Source organism: Scyliorhinus torazame, chromosome 4 (genome assembly GCF_047496885.1).
Source record: "Scyliorhinus torazame isolate Kashiwa2021f chromosome 4, sScyTor2.1, whole genome shotgun sequence".
NCBI lineage: Eukaryota > Metazoa > Chordata > Chondrichthyes > Carcharhiniformes > Scyliorhinidae > Scyliorhinus > Scyliorhinus torazame.
This window is the reverse complement of record NC_092710.1, coordinates 62,867,166-62,882,484: the sequence shown is the minus strand read 5'-3', so window position 1 is coordinate 62,882,484 and position 15,319 is coordinate 62,867,166.

The following is a 15,319-nucleotide window of genomic DNA, read 5'->3' as shown; positions in this document are numbered from 1 at the left end:
CCAATCACTGGGACGTAGAGCCAGGTATGTGCAGCAATACTCAAGTTATGTACTACCAAACATGGTAAAATGTAATAGCCACAACTTTGAAATGTCAAACTAAATCACCATACTGTAAGGAATTAATGGGCGGGATTCTCAGACTCCCAAACTGCATGTTTCTCGGCAGGGGAGCACTGCTGGCAGAAACAGAGAATCCCAACAGCCGGAGAATTCCGGCCAATGCATATGTAATGGAACAAACAGGACATATAGGGCGAAATTCTTCGGTATCGGCGCGATGTCCACCGACCGGCGCCAAAAACAGCGCAAATCCGTCGGGCATCGCGCCGCCCCAAAGGTGCGGAATCCTCCGCATCTTGGGGGGCCGAGCCCTAACGTTGAGGGGCTAGGCCCGCGCCAGACTGATTTCCGCCCGGCCAGCTGGCAGAAAAGGCCTTTGATGCCCCGCCAGCTGGTGCGGAAATGACATTGCCGGGCGGCGCGTGCGCAGGAGCGTTAGCGGCCGTTCACGGCATCCCCGCGCATGCGCTGTGGAGGGAGTCTCTTCCGCCTCTGCCATGGTGGAGACCGTGGCGAAGGCGGAAGGAAAAGAGTGCCCCCACGGCACAGGCCCGCCGGCGGATCGGTGGGCCCCGATCGCGGGCCAGGCCACCGTGGGGGCACCCTCCGGGGCCAGATCGCCCCGCGCCCCCCCCAGGACCCCGGAGCCCGCCCGCGCCACCTTGTCCCGCCGGTAAGAGAGGTGGTTTAATTCACGCCGGCATCCTAGCAGCGGGACTTCGGCCCATTCGGGCCGGAGAATCGGGGGGGGGGGGGGTGCCCGCCAACCGGCACGGCGTGATTCCCGCCCCCGCCGAATCTCCTGTGCCGGAGAATTCGGCAACCGGCGGGGGCGGGATTCACGGCAGCCCCCGGCGATTCTCCGACCCGGCGGGCGGTCGGAGAATCTCGCCCATGAAGGGGGGAAAAATTTTGTAACAATTTCCATGCTTTTGTGATGCAGTCACTGGCACCAAAGTAATGCTCATATTGCACAAATTAGAATGAGGTAAGTGGCCATTTAATGCAATAAATACTAACTCAGAGGAGCGGAATATATTGGTTATGTTGCCAGAAGAACAAACCACAGGTTATGTTAATAATCGTGAGTTCAGATGACAGTTTGAGAATTTTAATTCAGTTTAACAGAAACTGGATTTTAAAAAGAAACTTGTCAGTGATCAATCAGTCTGAGTTTTTAGAAAGGAAACGTGCCGTCCTTATCTGGTCTGTTCGGTATCTGACTCCAGACCCACTCCAATGTGATTGACTGTTATGTTCACAGCCTCTTAAGTGTCCTAGAATTCTGCTTAGTTTTATCAAAGTTACATCAACGATTCAAGAAGACGGCCCAACAGCAACATCTCAGAGCGATTTCAGTCGAGAATTATAGTGACTTTACCAGTGACACCCACAGCTGGGAAATGGATGGAAAAGAAACTTGTCTCTCAGGTGTCAAACTATTTCTAATGTCAGTTTCTCACGAGAACAGCAAATTGAGGGATAAATGTCCGTACAGACACCAGGGAACTCCCCATATATTTTTGGATTAGAACTGTTGGGATCTGTTGTATCTACTTGAACAGACAGAGGGCGCCATGGATTAACACCTCACCGATGAAAGCAACAGCCAATGGAAATGAGAATCGGGCCCAGTACAAAAATCAGTCTACGTTCCTCTGAGTATTTGGCAACTTTCATGAGTTTCCTTTTTTCATTAAGGTTGCTGCTTTTTAAAATGAATTATTTTTCTACTCAATGTTTCAGTTATGATGATTGTTGTGTTAATTAAATATTGCCAGTGTATGATTTTCTGTCTGACTTGTTCTTTGAAGGTTTGGTAAGAACGTGTTAATTCACTCGCATAAGAGCTTGTGGGGATTTAGTTGGAAGGTTGATGAAGTTAACGCTGATTCAATGGAAACTGGATGATGTCAGGCAATTCAGCCGAATATTCGGCATCTTTCACACCCATAGGCTGGTAGATAAAACTCAGATGGTTCAGAGTGCAGCTCCAACAATGCTCAAGAAGCTCGACACCATTCAGGACAAAGCAGCCCACTTGATTGGGACCCCTTCCACAGCCACTCCCTCTTCCATCGGTGCGCCAGTCTGTACCATTTGCAAGGTGCACTGCCTTCCAGAAAGACAAAGGCAGTAAATACATTGAAACACCGCCACCTGAAAGTTACCCTCTAAACCTCACCATCCTGACTTGCAAACATATTGTTATTAATTCACTCTCTCTGGGACAAAATCCTGGAACTCCTTCCCTCACAGAACTGTAGGTGTACCTGCACGACAGGGGCTGCAGCAGTTCAAGAAGGCAGCTCACCACCACCTTCTCGAGGGCAATTAGGGGTTGACAATAATTGCAGACCTAGCCAGTGACACCCACATCCATTGATTTAAGAATGGAAAATAATTGTTAGACTGATGGACAGCTTTCAAAGAGAGTTGGACAATTATTTGAAGAATAAAATTATCTATGTTAGTGTCACAAGTAGGCTTACATTAACACTGCAATGAGGTTACTCTGCAAATCCTCTAGTTGCCGTACTCCGGCACGTGTTCGGGTACACAGAGGGAGAATTCAGAATGACCAATTCACCTAAAAAGCACGTCTTTCAGGACTTGTGGGAGGAGACCAGAGGAAACACGCAGACACGGAGAACGTATGCCTGGCTACAAGGAAGAGGAGTAGGTATTTGGTGGGTTTCTATTATAGGGAGGTGAAAGGCACACCATGGTCCAAAAGGTCTCCAACTGTGCTGTCGCCATTCTTTTTATTCAGACTGTGAATTTACCAACGATAAGGTATTCCATCTCTAACCTTTAAACAGGCAGTACTTATTCATATATTTAAAACCAGTGATGCCCTCATCCCTCTTCTCTTTCTAACTCCTCCAGTTCTACAAGTCCTAATCCATGAAAGGATTCCTTCTGCCAGTTGTGTTCTCTTGTGCACTGTTCCATCTTCACATCACATATACAGCACGGTGCCTTTCGGTCTTCTGTTCTACTCTCTGCTATTCCCCACCTCACCATCTTCACCTTCTCCATTAAGATACTCCTTCAAACCTACTTCTTTAACTAAATGTTTAGTCCCCACTTCCTCTACCGTCATTTGGCAAGCAATCATTTTCTACCCAATTCAGTTTCCATGAAGCATCTTCGGCACTATTGAAATCCATAATTTTGTCCTTGTGTGGTATATTATACCAGAGCCAACACGTGTGAAACAACAGAACTGAATATTACAAAAACCGTGACTTGACCAATTTACATTTCCAAACTGATGAATGGAAACAAATAATGACTTTGTTTAACTGGGCATACGCTTCTATCCACAAACAAAACACATGCACTCGGAGAATGTTATTATTGTAAATCAAATCCAGTGCATCATTCTTATATTGATATAGTAATTATATAGTATAATTCCTATAGATATTTCAAAAATAAATGTGGTCCATCACCTTATTGTTTAAAGTTACATGATTTCTAACATTATATATGTGTGTTAATATTAGGAAAATGGAGGTAATTGCCCTCACTTCAGTGCCCATCAGTCAGGTGCTGAAATAATGAGTGATGGGTGATAGCACAGGGCTAAATCGCTGGCTTTGAAAGCAGGCCACCAGCACGGTTCAATTCCCGAACCAGCCTCCCCGAACAGGTGCCGGAATGTGGCGACTAGGGGCTTTTCACTGAGACTTCATTTGAAGCCGACTTGTGACAATAAGCGATTTTCATTTTATTTCATTTGATACTCTGATAGAAACATCTCTATGAACATAGACATTGGTACTGCACCATGGAATCACACCATGCTATATAATTTATATGTGAATAAATATTCATAAATGTACATAATTTAATAGCAATGTTCAATCAAATAATCAACATGACCGGTAAACAAATCTACAGCAGCAATAATTAAGATCATCAATAATCAATGTGGTCCATGTTTCCCAAAGGACTAAGGACGATTCTTTTGACAGAGGCAGGTTGAAACGCTGAGAACAGGTTTTTATTGTGAAATGGTGAACATTTATGTACAGGTTTGTGCCCTAGTCCCTAACACGATACTGTGTGCTGCTCCCGTTCCAACTTAACTGATGTCTAACGTTTCTGACCTTACGGTAGCGAAAGCTATGTCTAGGTCGATCCCCAACCAGTGCTGAAGAAGTGGAGGCTGCCTGCTGCGGTTCCTGCCCTATGACCCGAGTCCCCATTGGCGGTTATCACCTGGAGCCACTGCGCTTGCTTGGGCTCAGCTGTTGCCCAGGTGTCCCAGTGGCATGCTGCTGCCATGCTATCCGCTGCCTATCAGATGCACCAAGGACAGGAGGGGTGTTCCAGTCGCGATGGTGTTCCAGTACCACCGCTGCTGCAGACACCGCCACAGGCTTCACCTCCTCCCTCAGGGTGCCCGATTGCCCCTGGACTATTCCTTGGGCCGTGGATGCGAGTGGAGCTAATGCCTGTGGCTTCCCCACCACCTGGCTCCGTCTCACCCAGCGTCTGAATGCTCACAATCATTGAGAACAGGGGGTGGACCATCTCCCGTTGGGATTGTGCAACATCAGCCTGTGACTGTGCCACCACCCTGTGGGACTCAGCCACATCAGCAGTAACTGTGCTACACCCTCTGGGTCTGGGTCACGTCTGCCAGTGAGCGTGCCACTCCCTCTGTGCCACTACTCAGGCAAGCAGCGCCTGGGAAATGCCGCCGACGCACTCAGCCATGAGCCATTGTGACTGGGCCAAGCTCTGGAGCGCAGCAGCATTATCGAGGCTGCCTGTGACAGAACAGTATTGTCCTCGAACTCGCCCACCGCCCGCACAGAGTGCCCCAGGCCTTGGATATCCGGACTCATGGCCAATAAATTAGCCCTCAAGGCCTGCACCATGGATGCCACACTCGTGGTGTTGGCCTGGGTGATGCACATGGTCACCACCGCCTCCCGCCCTGAAGGCGGTTGGACTCCTCCATGGCTATCACCTGGATGGATGCTGAGAGTCCCTCATGGCTCTGTGACTACATCTGCAGCATTGATGGGATCGCCCTTTCAGGACGTCCGAAGCCCGTCCGATGGCAGCTTGTCCCTGGGTCAGGCTGCTCTCCAGGGATTCCTTCCTCCACCTGATGTACCGCAGCACGTGTGTGCTGTGCACCAGAGCACAGTTGCTAAGTGCCCAATCGAGCTGAGTGTCTCTGGGATGGTGGAGGGTGTTGGGGGCAGCTCTGTTGGGAAGTTAATGTCCCTGATGTTGCTCCGGAATATCTCGGGCTATGGTTCAATGGCTCTCGCCACTGTCCATTTCCCTTTCTCGCTGCTATCCACTTGGGTTGAGGTCGTGGTTGAGGAATACCGCCCTCCTTGGTGCCAGCAGATGCAGCAAATATAAGGCACGATGCATGAGTGCTTCACGCATTAGGGCGGTCAGTGGTGTGGGTGAGCGAGTGGGAGTGGGTTGTGCATGCGGGGGCAGTGTTCGGACGTTTTGGCTGGTGGTGGGGATATTGTTGTACTGGATGGTGGTGGTGGTGGTGGGTGGTGATGGGCCCGTTGGGTGGTGGTGGAGAGGTGTGGGAATGGTGGCTGGTGATGGGGGTGATGCCCCACATGCCATTTGGAACCGCAAGTCAGCGGGACTCACATGGTCATTCAATACTGACCTCTGTCTTCGTGACTGCCCTCTCTCTGGGACCACCAACCAGGTGCAGTATCCGCTGCTCCACTGCTCCGATGCTACACTGCGGTGAGGTGGCGAAGGTCTGGCGGTCCCTTTTGAGTTTTTTCTTTCTCCTGGCGGGTGTGCAATGTTTTCTCCTGGGGTGGGAGAGAGGGGGAGGGGGCGGTGGTTGGGGGAGATACAGAAAGTCCACAGTGTTAGGTGGTTGGACACATGCAGCATAGGGATGGGCAGCAGGACATCTGGGCATGGTGGTAATGTTCAAACCCGCAACGCCTGCCTGCTAGAAATATAAGGGCAACATAAAAACACCAGCAGCTGCAAGTTCCCCTGCAAGCCTCTCAACATGTTCAATCACCATTTCTTGACTGCCGCTGGTTCGAAGTCCTGAAACTACCTTCTTAACAGCTCTGTAGGTCTCCCTACAACACATGGACTGCAGCGGTTGAAGAAGGCAGCTCACCACCACGTTCTCAAGGTTAATCAGGGATGGGCAATAAATCTTGTCCTAATTTCCAACGCCCACATCCCATGAACGACTTTAAAAAAAGTGGGCTTTATGGGTTGCTGTTATTGGTATGGATAACAGGAGTTGGGTTGAATGTCACGCTCTGAATGGGTGCAGCAGATGGGCTAAAGAAATCCTGATGGGTGGATACGCTAAATGTGCTGAAGGGGGATAGGTGGATTGTATGGTCTCAAGGGAATATTGTGGATATCAGGCTTGGTGGACTCAAGGATCACCGCAGTAACATGCGCTAAATGTGCTGAAGATTTAACCATGGATATGTGGATTAGATGGGAAGAATGGAATTCAGTGAATACCAGCCAGATAGGTTTAAAGGAACACTCTGGCTAGGGGGGCTTAATTGGCTGAAAGCAACGATATAGTTAGGGTATTGAGATAGGCTAGAAAGATACATTTTAGATAGGTGGACTAGATGGGCAGAAGGAATCGTAGAGCATCGGAGATTTACAGGACTGAATGTAAATCTCTGGTCAGATGGCCTACATGGACTCAAGGGAACAATGTAAATTAGTGGGCTAGAATCGTTGCAGGACATATCTGGCTAACCGGGGTTTATTGGTCAGTTATATGTGCTGAAGAGCATACAATTCCTTGCCGGGCTCGATGGGATGAAGGAAATACTGTTGACGGTGATACGACAGGCTGAAGGTGAATACTGTTGACGGTGATACGACAGGCTGAAGGTGAATACTGTTGACGGTGATACGACAGGCTGAAGGTGAATACTGTTGACGGTGATACGACAGGCTGAAGGTCAATACTGTTGACGGTGATACGACAGGCTGAAGGTCAATACTGTTGACAGATGGAACGGCAGGCTGAACAATATACTGTTCAGGTAGCAGGACAGGCTGGAAGGAATGTTGGGGATTGGGCTGGAGGCGATACTATGGATCTAGATAAAATGATTAATGTCTCCCGACTGAAAACACTTCGAACGTGTTTCATCAGTTGCGATGTATTAAATCTGCTCAATCAGTTCCCAGGGCGGATTTCGACCGGAACAGTCCTGTAGAATCTTTTCTGCTGTGTTCCGCAGACTCTATTTTTGAAACCTTTCTTTTGTTTTAATGAACTATCACCATTTTGAAAAGCGGGAACAATTTCCGCTTGACCCATGCCAAGTATTTTATTTTAAACTGGGGCTTAGTGTGCGGTGATGTTAGAATGGTGGCATTTATTACTCATCCCTTGTTGCCGGGCAGTATTTGCTCTTTCCTCTTAAAACTCCTGCAGTCAAGATCATGTTAGAAATAATTTGCACAGATTTGTCTGAAGACGGTGAAGGAACAATAACATATACATCCATATTAGAATGGTTTGTGACTTCAATAGAAAAGGTCAAGTTATTTTGAAAAGCACAGTCCCCCATGAGTAAATGATAATATACCTGCATGCAGAGTATCTGCATCCGAATAGGAGCTGAGGGCGGTGTATCCTCATCCGACAATATATACATAACAGATGTATTGATGACAACATTTTTTTTCCCTTTTAAAGAAATGTAAAACAATATATATCATTATCTTGGTCTGCATTTTTCCTGATTGTTTGTTCAATCACTGTATCTAATATTGTTTCTTATGTAACTAGTGTAATTGTCTCACTGGAGAGTTCTCTCCATTGTAAATAGCGGCTTCTTCGAACAAGCGTTCACATTTAATCAGCGGAGTCACCATTATACGTAACGCACTGAAAATGGGATATCCCTTAATCTTTCAGATAGAGAGCATCTATTATCCTGTTCTCGGAACTGCTGGCGTTATTGGTAAGGACTGTAATCCGATATTAATGGTGTTACCCAATGCTGAACTCTTGTTCCTTGCCTTGTACTACAGCAATACTCAGATTTCTCGATGAGTTATAAAGTCACAATTTCAGTGTTCCCACTTCAAACAAGAGTAGTTTTGCTTTTCGCTATGGCGGATTATTGATAATCGAACTTTGTTTTCTTCAGTTGTCGCTAAAATTAGTGTCGCTGCTGCCTTCCCATTATTGATTCTTGCAGTTTCAGTTCCAGAGCGCACGCTGCAGTCAGTCTAAATATTTATCAACGATGTCATGCTGCTTTTTAATTCTGATACAACAGTAAGTGGATTAAATGTTCAAACTAGGTCCATCAACTTTCTCTTTAACTTTGTCTTTATAAATTATTATTTTTTCTTGAATGTTATAAATTAATATTTAATATTGTTTCCATTGAAGGTGGTCGAGGACATTTAAGGACATCCTCTCATTTTTGTGGTGTGCTTAATTGAATTCTTTGAAAAATGATAAATAAAATTATATATTATTTGATAACAACCGACACGAACACGTCGAACTTTAGAAATGAGAATTGCCATTTCCAGTTGTATTCACAAAGCATTGTATAATGAATGAAATGAAATGAAAATGAAAATCGCTTATTGTCACAAGTAGGCTTCAAATGAAGTTACTGTGAAAAGCCCCTAGTCGCCACATTCCGGCGCCTGTTCGGGGAGGCTGTTATATGTCATGTTATTTCCTATGAAATGTTATAGTCCATATTTTTAATAATTATGTGCTGCGCAATTTTAGATCCCGAGAGATAGACATTTATGTCAGGTAGTAGTGCTCGAGTAGCAACATTGGATCAGTCCGCTATCGTACGCAGCATTTGATTTTCAGGACCATTGTAGTCAATGCAATTACATGCCAGGCATTGCTTTGAGCTAGCGAATTCCCCGATACCCGCTCATGTTGGGCTACCGTCCGAGATGATGTTTGACTTATTGTTTAATGCTGCTCAAAATACACCTAGTTTGCTGAAATAGGAACAAGGCAAGTCAAAATCATATTAAGTAAATGAAGTTATTCAGCGTTATACATCATGCATTACCTGTACAATCAGTGGAAACTAAAACTATAATGTATATCATAGAGCGGGATATTGTACACAATCACTCTACATCTTGTCTAATGGCTCCCGGTCAACTGAAGGTAAGACCGCCATTCAGCTTTTTATAATCCAAGTGTTGTAACTAGTGTTGTAACTAACTATTGAGTCTTGCTGGACATCGATCGATTCTCCCTAATATTTCAATTGCAAATGAGTAGTTCCGCCCGTGATCTAAGCCATTCTGGATGGTCGCTGAAACAATTATTTATTACTTCTTAGTTACTTCTGGAGAAATATACACCCTGAAATATCTCCCAATTTGAACACCAGATCTGGTAATTGATACCACAGCTCACTGTATATCGATAAACTATTTACCTTATTACCTGCATTTAATTCATTATAAACCTCTTTCATAGGGACAGCACGGTAGCACAGTGAGTCACGGCCTGTGCGGAGTCTGCACATTCTCTCCGTGTCTGCGTGGGTTTCCTCCGGGTGCTCCAGTTTCCTCCCACAGTCAAAAGATGTGCAGGTTAGGTGGATTGGCCATGCTAAATTGCCCTTTGGTTAGGTGGGGTTACTGGTTTACGGGAATAGGGTGGAGGTGTGGGGTTAAGTAGGGTGCTCTTTCCAAGAGCCGGTGCAGACTCGATGGGTCGAATGGCCTCCTTCTGCACTGTAAATTCTATGATATTGTAACTAACACAATCAACCGTACATCCGTTGGTAGCAGTCTCGCCTTTGTGTGGACGCTTACGTATTGAAGTCTGACCTCAGGTCTTGGACACAAAAATAACGGCCCACACTTCACTACAGTATTGATAAAGCATTCCAGTGTCCATGTATTTCGAAAGAGTGGTAAACTGAGTCCCCTTCTACTGTCGCAATTAGTTGTTAAAATCGCATTGCGATAGTGCACGAACAAGAAGTTATCCCAGGTCGAAGCCAAAACGTATCCCCAATAAACGTTAAGAAAAACAGATTATTTTGACATTTTAACTTTGATTTTGTAAGAGCTTATTCTACACAAGTTGCTGCTGCGTTTCGTAAAGTATAACAGTGGCAACATATGGTTGTGAATTCCTGGCGTGATGAAATGGGCTTTGTAAGTATAAATCTTTTGTTTATTTTCAAACACTGATCAGGTTTAATCGGTGGCTAATATACTAAGTAGGATTAATCGGCATTTAAAAGATGATCTGGCTTCTCAAGCACAAAATGGTTTATTTGCTTGTTAATTGAATATATTAGTTAGTAATTTGAAAACTCTCGTGTTGGTTCGACCTGGGGATACACTCATCAAGAGCAGGATTGATATTTATGATCTATTCCTTGTGACACTAATTCTTAACTGATTTTTTCCCACATTGCGGCTATTTCATCCATTAACGTTACTGAATGGATTGCGTGACAAATTCGGAAGATAGTTAAGAGTCAACCAGTGTGAATACTTATCGCTCACTTAAAGGACATCAGATAATCTATTGAGTTTATCCGACAATCCAAAAGCGATAAGGCCACTTTTATTATTAATAGCTGTTTAGTTCATTATGTCCTAAAGGACATAAAGAGGGCATTTGACCTATCTTCTAACATTCTTGCACTCCTTCACTTTCCCCCAAACCGGAAACATTTCCTTTTTAAGCAGAGATTTAGGTCCCTTTCGAAATAATTTGTGTTCTCCAATAAATATAGCAGGCATTTCTGATCGTAGCAATTTGCTGAGTAAGTGAGAAGAAACAGTTTTTACCTGTTCCCTGTCTATTTTTTTTAAACACCAAACATCATGAATCTGTGTCTCTTGCTTACTGACCTTCGTGCCAGCGGATATCCTTTCTAATTACTTCAATTAACAAAGCACTTAAACATTTTGAACTCCTCTTTTATATCTACTTTATAATAACCCGTTCGAAAATAATAATCCCAGCTTCTGTAGACTCCGCATAACTGGTCCATCAGCACTGGTGAAGCTCTAGTCTACCTCCTCTGCACCTTCTACCTGGAGGACTCACTATTTTCTTGAAGCACATTTTCAGTATTCTAGATCATGATTTAGAATTATTTCTTCCTTGTTTTCTTCTCTATGTCTCCATCTAAAATCTGTCTACTTTGTAAGAGCTTTGTCCTTATGCTCATGAAATGCTGATGAAAGTTATCACCATTTACCTTGATAATTTGTTTCAGGTAGTCACTTCAGATAAAGAGACTGGTTCCTTGTCCTAAGTTCGTGCTAAGCCATTTTTAACTGTAAAGGTATCAATTTCCAGGACTGTTTCTGGTTGCACGCCACACATTAACAGCTTCAGTGAATTTAATTTACAGTTTGGGATTTACAATCGCAACCCTGGTACTGTGAATTATTCAGAAATGTCAACCTCCTGCTGAACATTTAATTCCATTGTAGATTATTGTGACGTTGCATCTCTTTATTAGAATTTCTCGATTCACTGTTGACTATGAGTAAACTAGTTTGTGTTCCATTTATTGCATTAAAGTTTTGTAATCTGTTATGTAAAGATGTCATTTTGCAAAGTATTGTTCTGGATAAAGAAAATAAGTTTGTTACAATTTATGTAAATTTGTAATTTTGACACTAGATCCTGTTAAACTGACATCATTTTTCTCTGTGAATTTTCCCACTAAAATGCCATTGTTTAATTTTATTTCCGACAGTTAACTCAGTGGCAATTGTGATCCTGAAACGAGGAAAATGTGGCCTCTCCAAATGTATCACTCAGTACCTAATGGCAATGACAGCAGCAGATCTATTCCTCGTCATCATTGATGTCATACTGAATCGAATTAATAATATTCATTTCCCAATTAATTTCTTATTCATTACCCCAGTGTGTGCGCTGAAAATAGTTTTGTTTCTTGCAGCCATTAATTGTTCTGTCTGGTTCACAGTGGCTTTTACGTTTGATCGGTTTGTAGCCATTTCTTGCCAGAAGCTAAAAACACGATATTGCACCACGAGAACTGCAGCTGTGGTTATCGGAATTTTAGCCGTTATCAGCTGTTTGAGGGGCATTCCCTGGTACTTTGCCTTTGTTCCTTCAGTAATTATCGACAATGTACCCTGGTACTGCCTTGAGAAAGACGACTATTATACCTCATCCTTTTGGATAGCGTGTGAGCGAATTGATAGTATACTAACGCCGTTACTTCCATTTGTTCTGATTTTGGTTTTCAACACTCTGACTGCCAGAAACATTATAATTGTAAATCGGCTCCGGAGAGGCCTCCGGGACCAAAGCAAATCAGAGAATCAAAGTGACCCCGAACTGGAGAACCGAAAGAAATCAATTATTTTACTCTTTGCTTTGTCCACCAATTTTTTACTGTTGTGGATTCCATATGTTGTACATTCGTTAAACTGGCAAATTGTAAACTACACTTACACAGACAAATATTTTAGTAATCCTGTATATATTGCTCAACAATGTGGCTACATGCTACGGCTTTTGAGTTCGTGCACCAATACCTGCATTTATGCAGTAACCCAGAGAAAATTTAGAGAGGAGTTAAAGAACGGGATTAAATATCCATTTGTTCTCATTCTTAAATTACTTGGTCGACGAAGAAGCAAAACTGAAACACAACAAGAGCTGCATTTATAACGTTGCAACTCAGTCCACTTTCAAATGTAATCCCATTTTTCGCTTAACGGTCATTACAATAGGAGGTACATTATAATAGCTGTTACCACGGTGAATTTCTCATTCTGCCCCTGCACAACATTGAGGGCTCCCAATCCATTAACAATTCATCTGAATCACCTCTTTTCCATTGACCAGCTCAGTGTGATTGCACTCGCCTGGGTCCATTCTTACATGAACATTCACAGACAGAGCATATCCACATATAGCTTCCCGTTTCATCCCTGCACTGTTAGCTGTGGATTAATCCACTGATCTATACTTTTTTATTGCTAATATACATGCTGCCACTAGGCGATATCATCCCGATCGGGGAGCAGATACACTGATAGACACAGCTTTCCGTCTTCAGAATCTTTTCCAAACTTTCAACTGTCTTTGGGTTGTCGAGCTAATTGTTTGATGTCGAACACTCGACGTGATGCAATATTCTCTGATTAAAAATGAAGTGATGACAGCTATGAACCTTGGCTCCTGCTCGTCCTATCCTTACCGCTCGTTCTATCCTCCTCGACGGTCGTTTCTCTTAACTCTTCACAACATAAGAACATAAGAACTAGGAACAGGAGTAGGCCATCTGGCCCCTCAAGCCTGCTCTGTCATTTAATGAGATCATGGCTGATCTTTGTGGACTCAGCTCCACTCTCCGGCCCGTAAACCATATCCCCGAATCCCTTTATTCTTTAGAAAGGCATCTATCTTTTTCTTATAAACGTTTAAAGAAGGAGCCTCAACTGCTTCACAGGGCAAGGAATTCCAGAGATCCACAACCCTTTGGGTGAAGAAGTTCCTCCTACACTCCGTCCTAAATCTACCTCCCCTTATTTTGAGGCTATGCCCCCTAGTTCTGCTTTCCCTGACCAGTGGAAACAACCTGCCCGCATCTATCCTATCTATTCCCTTCATAATTTTATATGTCTCAATAAGATCCCCCCCGCATCCTTCTAAACTCCAATGAGTACAGTCCCAGTCTACTCAACCTCTCGTCATAATCTAATCCCCTCAACTCTGGGATCAACCTAGTGAATCTCCTCTGCACTCCCTCCAGTGCCAATATGTCCTTTCTCAGGTAAGGAGACCAAAACTGAACACAATACTCCAGGTGCGGCCTCACCAACACCCTATACAATTGCAACATAACCTCACTAGTCTTGAACTCCATCCCTCTAGCAATGAAAGACAAAACTCGATTAGCCTTCTTAATCACCTGTTACACCTGCACACCAACTTTTTGCGACTCGTGCACCAGCACACCCAGGTCCCTCTGCACAGCAGCATGTTTTAACATCTTACCGTTTAAATAATAATCCATTCTGCTGTTATTCCTCCCAAAATGGATAGCCTCACACTTGGCAACATTGAGTTCCATCTGCCAGACCCTAGCCCATTCACCTAACCTATCCAAATCCTTCTACAGACTTCCGGTATCCTCTGCACTTTTTGCTTTACCACTCATCTTAGTGTCGTCTGCAAACTTTGACACATTGCACTTGGTCCCCAACTCCAAATCGTCTATGTAAATTGTGAACAACTGCGGGCCCAACACTGATCCTTGAGGGACCCCACTAGTTACAGGTTGCCAACCAGAGAAATACCCATTTATCCCCACTCTCTGCTTTCTGTTAACCAATCATCTACCCATGCTACCACTTTACCCTCAATGCCATGCATCTTTACTTTATGCAGCAACCTTTTGTGTGACACCTTGTCAAAAGCTTTCTGGAAATCCAGATATACCACATCCATTGGCTCCCCGTTATCTACTGTACTGGTAAGGTCCTCAAAAGATTCTACCAAATTAGTCAGACACGACCTACCCTTTGTGAACCCATGCTACGTCTGCCCAATGGGACAATTTCCCTCCAGGTGCCCCGCTATTTCCTCCTTAATGATAGATTCCAGCATTTTCCCTACAACCGAAGTTAAGCTTACCGGCCTATAATTACCCGCTTTCTGCCGACCTCCTTTTTTAAACAGTGGTGTCACGTTTGCTACTTTCCAATCCTCTGGGACCACCCCAGAGTCTAGTGAATTTTGATAAATTATCACTAGTGCGTTTACAATTTCCCTAGCCATCTCTTTTAACACTCTGGAATGCATCCCATCAGGGCCAGGAGACTTGTCTACCTTTAGCCCCATTAGCTTGCTCAATGCTGCCTCCTTAGTGATTACAATCATCTCAAGGTCCTCGCCTATCATATCTTTATTTCCATCAGTCACTGGCATGTTATTTGTGTCCTCCACTGTGAAGACTGACCCAAAAAACCTGTTCAGCTCCTCAGCCATTTCCCCGTCGCCTATTATTAAATCTCCCTTCTCATCTGCCAAAGGACCAACGTTGGAATCTTGTAAATTAGTCCTTCATATCCACTCCATCGCACAAAGCCCACTTGCTCATGTGTAAAATCGCCAGTCCGTCTGTCAGTCCGTCTGCTACTGAAACACCTATCCATGGAGATTGAACCTGTAGATGAGTCGAAGTCAGTGTTCTCCTGGTCATACTTTTCAGGAACCAGACTCACT